This window comes from Benincasa hispida, chromosome 11 (genome assembly GCF_027475165.1).
Source record: "Benincasa hispida cultivar pf3 chromosome 11, pf3_genome.v1.1, whole genome shotgun sequence".
Lineage (NCBI taxonomy): Eukaryota > Viridiplantae > Streptophyta > Magnoliopsida > Cucurbitales > Cucurbitaceae > Benincasa > Benincasa hispida.
The window spans coordinates 17,571,309-17,578,536 of NC_143488.1; positions in this window are offsets into that span (position 1 = coordinate 17,571,309).

The window sequence follows — 7,228 nt, forward strand, 5'->3', positions numbered from 1 at the left end:
TCGCATAGGGGAATCGGAGCAGGGGCAGCATGGTGATAGGACCTCACACATTTTTTTAATTTACTTGATAATAAAATAAGTGAAGAAAATTTGGCCATGTATAAATAAATAAATATATATATATATATATATATATATATATTTCTATGGAAAATAAATAAAGTGAAGACAATTATGAGTGAGATCCTTCGCTCATAAGCGAGATCCTTCATGAGCCTTCACCCACTTATATTCATTGTCGAGGGTTGAAGTTTTGACATATGTATGTCGAAACTTCAACCTTCGATAACCTATACCAAGATTTCCTCCTAGAGCAAAATCCTCATCACAAAATTATGTATGTCGAAACTTCAACCTTCGACAACCCTAATATACATATTGTTTCCAAGTTTTTCTTTATTTGTCGAGTTCTCAATGTTCGACCTCTGCATTAATCGAATCCTCAACCCTCGACTTCTAGCCTTGAACTCCCAAAACAACAATATTTCTCTAATAAGTTTCAAAATAACAATATTTCTCTAATAAGTTTTGAAAACAACAATATTAATATTAAAGGTCCTCTAAATAGCCACTTAGTTAATTTGACTGTTATTTGACTAACAAAAAATAACGTGGCATGTTAATGTTAGAATATATTAACGTGCAGCGGAGGAAAAATAGAATCAATAAACACTCTAATCATGCTTAATTTGAGTTTAAAACATGCTTCAAAGTAACTTTTACAGAAAATGGTTTGCTGAACACAATACCTTATTGAAGTATCCTCTTCAAGTCTAGCTGAGTTCCACGTGAAAGAGCTTCAATCTTCAAGTAGACAACCACCAAGATCTTCTCTACTATTCTTTTGCAAGGATTGTGTGGTGGAAACACTAAATTGAGCTGGATGTATATAAGATATGAAGAGGGTTTGGAGGTTTCTGCAGAGTTCTATTTAAAGTTCTTGTAAGCCTGAATCATTATTCAGCTCAGAACTTCAAATTATAGAGCTTTCACCATGCAAATTCATGGCTTGCAGGAAGGCAAGTCCTATTTCATGGAGAAAATGGAGTTGAATGAATAAGGTGGTTAAAAACATAGTGGAGATTTCCAACTTTGGAAATCTCCATTTTGATTTTTTTTATTTTCAAAATGTTTGTTAATTTCAAAAAATGATTTCCGAAATGATTTTTAAATTAAACTTATTTCATTTCAATTATTAATTTTATAAAATTAATTCAATTAATTATTTTTTAAATAAAATTAATTAATTAAACCTTTTAATTAATCTTGTTAATTTAAATCTAATATTAAATTAATAAATAAACAATTTCATCATAATGAAATTAATATTATACAAGTAATATTTAAATCATATTTTAAACATTAATCGTTTTTCCAATTTCGTTTAATTTCGATAAAATTAAACATTTTAATTGTATCGAATACAATAGATAGAAACCCTAATTGAATTTGAACATTTCAAATTCTAAACCCTAATTTCAAATCTTATCATGATTACTCAATTTGCTAATCCAAATTATGAGTTAGTAGAGTGATCTTATGGGCCTACCGATCATGAGTTCCAACAACTTGTAATTAATTGGTTAAACTCTTTAAACCAAATTAATTACTATTCGTTAACTACCAAGACATTTCACTATAGCTCGATAGTTGCACTCTCCTCACTATAGATATATTTCTGTCCATTTTAACCATAATCGATAAGTCAATCCTTCACAGGTTGTTCGTATTTACAGTTGGGTCAAAGATTACAGTTTTACCTTTGTATATACATCGTACTCCTTAAACTCCCACTGGTCCTCTATTGAACAATTGATTTATAGTCCACTTTATAAATCATAACCTTTCATGCCTCATTGTTCAAACCAAGGCATCATCGCTCAAGAGAACAACCCATCTGTTAACCCTAAATCGGGTAGGAGAGAATTCCATATTGCAAAGCTATGTCCCTAGCTATCTATCCGGTCTTATCCTAAAATGGGAGGCTGATTGAGCAGTGTTGTTGGACTACTCTCACCTATGCAGATCAAAGAATAGTCCCGAATAAACAGGAGTTCATAGTTAACTCAGGATTAAGATCGAGTTACCCTAGGTCATTGAGTTTTGAGATAGTCAATTTTAACAATAAACAGTTATAAAGAAAAGTGTCTCTTACGAGGTTCGGTCTTATACAAACTTATTGCATAGGATGCCCCCACTCACATGTCTCTACATGAATGAATTTTGGATCACATGTCTCTTCACGCCTGCTTTGGAGATGGCGGCAACACAATGGGTTGCGTCAAACTGGGAAGAAGATTCACCAAGATGAAAATTGTTTCAAATAATGACTGCGGGTTTGGCCAATTCGCGGTTGTGACTTTCAATGTATGTACAGCAGACCTTAAAGCTATGAAGGACAGAATATTGGTGGGCTGAATCATCTAAGAGGCCATGAAATTAATGTGATTTTGGAGTTGGGTGGGATTAAGGCACTTGCAGAAGATGGAGAAAATGACATCAACGTCGACGGAGAGATTGATTGGGATTAAAGTGGGATTGGCGACGTCAACGGATTGGAAAGTTTTGAGATTCTGAAATTTGGAGCGGAGATGAGGCAGAAGTTAATTGCTGACATTGATTTTGTAGGAGAGATTAGCGTAAGAGATGCTGACAAAGGGTTGATGGAGTTGTAGAGGCGTTAACGGAGTTGTAGAAGTAGTGATGGGAATGGGGAGGGGCTGGCCGGAAGAGAAACGGAAGGGATTACATGGAAGGAGAGGAAAAAGGGAAGAGAGGAGAGAAACAAGAAAAGAGAAAAATCCCCCTTTCACATAAAATAATAATAATAAAAACTCGTATAGATAGCCGCCTGATTTAAATTTTGCCCACTCAACATGTCATGTCACTATTCTATTGGTCAATTAATGATCAAATTAACTAAGGGACCATCTAGAAGTATTTTACAAACCTTAGGGACTTAAATGTTCATTTTGAAATTTCGAGAACCAAACAAACATTAAGCTCAAACCTTAGGGACCAAAACTGCATGTTGCCTTTAAACTAATTAGCACTCTTTACACTGTACATATATTTATGTGTCAATGGATATAACCAAATCAACAGTAAATCAACCCTTCATGAATTGCTCATAACTACAGTTGGGTCAAATTACTGTTTTACTCCTGTAGTTACATCTAACTCCTTAAGTATTATTGATCTCTCTAATGAAAAAATTATTTATAGTCTAACTATAAACTAATCCCATCCGGGCCAGTGAGAGGGCGAGGCCTTATTGTTCAAGACGTGGAATAAGCTATTAAGGGAGCAATTCATCTACTTCCCCTAAAGACAGGAAGGAGTGAATTCCATCTTGTATTATGGTTTTCCTAGCTCTTGTAAACCCTGAACTCTAAGTTTCCTATATAAGCATGTTTAGCCAAAGGAATGTTATATTAATTATTTGATAAGTGGAGATCCATGGTTACTTACAGGGGTTATGAAGGAAGGGAAGGAAAAACAAATTAATTGAAGGAGCTCACTAATTGGAAGTGGCCGGAAACACTAAGTCCGGGATGAGGTGGCGGCTTGACTATTGAACATGGGAGGCGGCAGGAAGAATAAAAGAAAGCGAAATTTCAGAAGCTCGGTTTTGGCAAATGATATGAGAAAATTAATTGAGATCGATGACATTTGAAAGATGAGAGAATCTAGTTTTCGAGGTTGTTTTGTCGGAGAAAGATCTTAGAAGAAGAAGAACAAAAAGTGAAGAATTTATAGAAGAGGTAGATTCTCGGATTAATCAGGGCCTAAAGTAAAGATTGGAAGCTCCAGGCCAAACTACAAGGAATTGCAGTTGATATTTTAAGTTAAGAAAGTTAACTCAATTCTAAACAAGTTTGTAGGATGAAGTTTCTTAAAAAGAGTCCTGGATTTTGAGTTATGAATTTTTAAAATTAAAATAGGAAATTTGTGCATAAACAAGCAACTGCTTAGGAAGATTAAGCAGGCAGCTCACTATAGTGAGCGAGAGTGAGAGTGAGATAGGAAAATGAGCGAGAGGCGAATCTCGCTGAAAGTGCCAAATCTCGTTGGTTTTGCACTGAATCTTGCTGGAAGTGCCAAACTCGCCGGTTTTACACTGAATCTCGCTGGAAAATGTCAAATCTCGCTGAGAATGGTAAATCTCGCTCATGAGGGTGATCTCGCTCATGATGATCATCTCACTAGTAATGCTGATTTTGTTGATAAAAGTTTCATTAGTAAACGAACTATCTGAGGTATTTTGCTGAGAATTCTAAGGAATATAATTGGGAATTATGTCCTTTCAGGTCAAGAAGAGCTATGAGAGTCATATAAACCCTTAAGAGCCTCGACAAGCTGTGAGTGGCTAAAATGAACTTAATTCTTTTAATACTTATGCATAAAAGACCATGTAAGTTACAATGATGTTGATGATGAATTTTTACTTCCTCAAGCAACAAATGTTTAATGAATAGCAGCGTATCTTCTCCAGGTTGTATATGTTTTAACGCATGACAAGGTATGTTGTAAATTCATTACAAAAGTTAAGTTCCTATGTTGAAGCATGTGTTCTGGAGGAAGGCTATGATGGAATGAGTCTTTGTGTAAATGGCATGCAATGAAACTTAATTTGATGCTAGGAAATAACCCGGTACTGAAGGACACGGAGAAGGTATCTGGGTAATAGTACCTAAGGTGTTGACGGTACTTAGAAAACTCTACGTGCATGTAGGTAGTTCTGAATGAGAGGCCGAAGTATGGATCTCCTAGGCTATATACCAGCAAAGGGAGGTTGAAGTATGAGTCTTTTGGCCAGTAATAGACGTTGGGAGCTAGAGCGATGTATGCTCATTCTCAACTAAGGAATAATGATGTTTAATGATGTTTAAGAGTAGTTATCAATGTTTATGTTTAGAGGAAGTTTCTTGAGATGCTCATCGGTATATTTACATGTTTATAGTGATGTAATGCATGGTGTAATATGATTCTATAGTCACCACTAGGCTACTAGCTCACAGATTTTCTATGTTTTCCTTTTCTAGGTAGCGGTCAGATTCCTCAAGGTTGATCTTGCTGCTGCTTGCCACTGAAAGGCCCGGCTTGTCAAGAAAAACTTAGATTGATGATCTGTCTATGTACACATGTTTTGAGAAGGACTAGGACTTTGTTAGTGATGTTTGGGTACAATTGTAAATATTTTACCTGTAGATGTTGTATCATGACTATTTGCATGTGATTATATAAACTTATGTAGAACCTTATGGAGGCATGCTGAATGCGTACATTAATAATGTTTTAACAGGTTGGTGTTTAGGTTAGAAGGCTTAGGTGGTAAGTGCTGGCAGTAGGGCTAGTAATTGCTACCGTCACATCTCTTTCCAGATTAGGAGGGTAATCTGAGAAGGGGTGTGACAGCTCCCTACTCAGACAAATTCCCAAAATGGTATACTTATTGAGTCGACGAATCTGGCGACTCTCACCCATATAGATCAAATATTGATCGCCCTCATAGATAGAAGTTCACAACTCATTCAGGATTGGTCGAGTTACCTATGATCATCCTATTTAAATGTTAATCTCTTAAAGTAACGACGTTATAAAGAAAGACTAATCATTTTAGTCTAGTCTTATACGAACTTTTTGTATCGGATACTCCCACTCACATGTCTCAATATGAACGATTAGGGTCACATCGTTTGTAATACTTTACAACTATTATAATCATTTAAAAGTGGGTTGTATCCGTAGTTTCACCAGGAGAAGGTACCAAACTTATCCATATACTACAGACTATTTAGGTTATTACTTAAACATGATCCACTTGTATGTCAACCACATACATATTTAAGTTACATAAAAAAACATGGATATTTGTTTATTGGATTGGGTTAATGCAAACTAAATGTTGAATAAAATAAATTCTTATTTTATTAAATTATGAAACTCACAAGATTTAGGCACCGGCCTCAATAGTTTGTTGATTGATGTTGCTCACAATGAAAAATAAATTTGCATGAAAATAATAAGAGCAAGAGAAATTTGTAAAATTATGATTAAAAAGGTCTAATTTAGGTTTAATTTGAAGTCTCTCCCATTACTTTAGTTGATCATTAAACTCTATATAAAACTTCTTGCCTAAGCCTAGCCAAGTTGATTAGAACCCTAATTAACCATTCTAATTACCTAATTAGCGAATATGAGTAGACGAATCCGTTTTAAACACTTGAACTAATTGCATTAAGCTAAAAGGATTATGTGAGGATGAACGAATTTATTTACAAACGCCTAATTAACTCATTAAATGCGATTTTACATCAACGTTGATTAAAACAATACCTAATGGTGGTCGACTTCACAACAAACAAGTTAATCTAACCTTTTGTTTGTCTATGATTTATTATCTTAATCAAGGATAAATCTCAAACATGAAATTCCACAATCAATTATTGGTTGTCAACCAGTAATAAGAAAACTAAATGTCATTCATAATCAGTAATTTCAGAGTGAACCTCATAAGCAAGAGTGTATGAACAATTTACAATGAAGATCAAGTCTCACAATTAATCTAAAAGGAGAAAACTACCAAACCCAAGCTAGAATTACTTACCTTAGCCCACGATCACATTTAATCAAATGGTTAATGATCCCAAACATTAATACAAACTCAAGATGATAATAGAAGAGGAAAAGTGCAAAAAAAATCATGTTGCGGCCAAATTCTCTACCCTAAAATGGAATTCGGGTATTTATAAAAACCTCGTAACACCATAGTGCTAGGGGACAATGTTGTTGTGCTGATGATTTTGGTCCCTACTGTTGGGTTTTATGCACTAAAACTCATAGATAGAAAATGAAAATAATTGTCTGTCATCAATAAAGAGTTATCGATGTTATTTCAATATGTGTTACTGATTGTGCTGAATTCATTTTTTCTTAATAACCTTCAATCCAAAAAAGAAACATCCTAGACTCCTTTTTAAGTCTTGAATTGTATGTGGAGACATATAAGGATCAATGTTAAAGAACCTAAACGGTATATAGTATAGGGATAAGGCTGGGTACCTTATCTTGGTGACATTATGGATACGACCCACTTTGTATTTGATACAAATGCAATGACCCAACATGTTCATGTAGGTGACATGCGAGTGGGGGTATCCTATGCAATGAGTTTGCAAAAGACCGGACCGTGAAATTGTAACCACTAGATGTAACTTCGTTGACT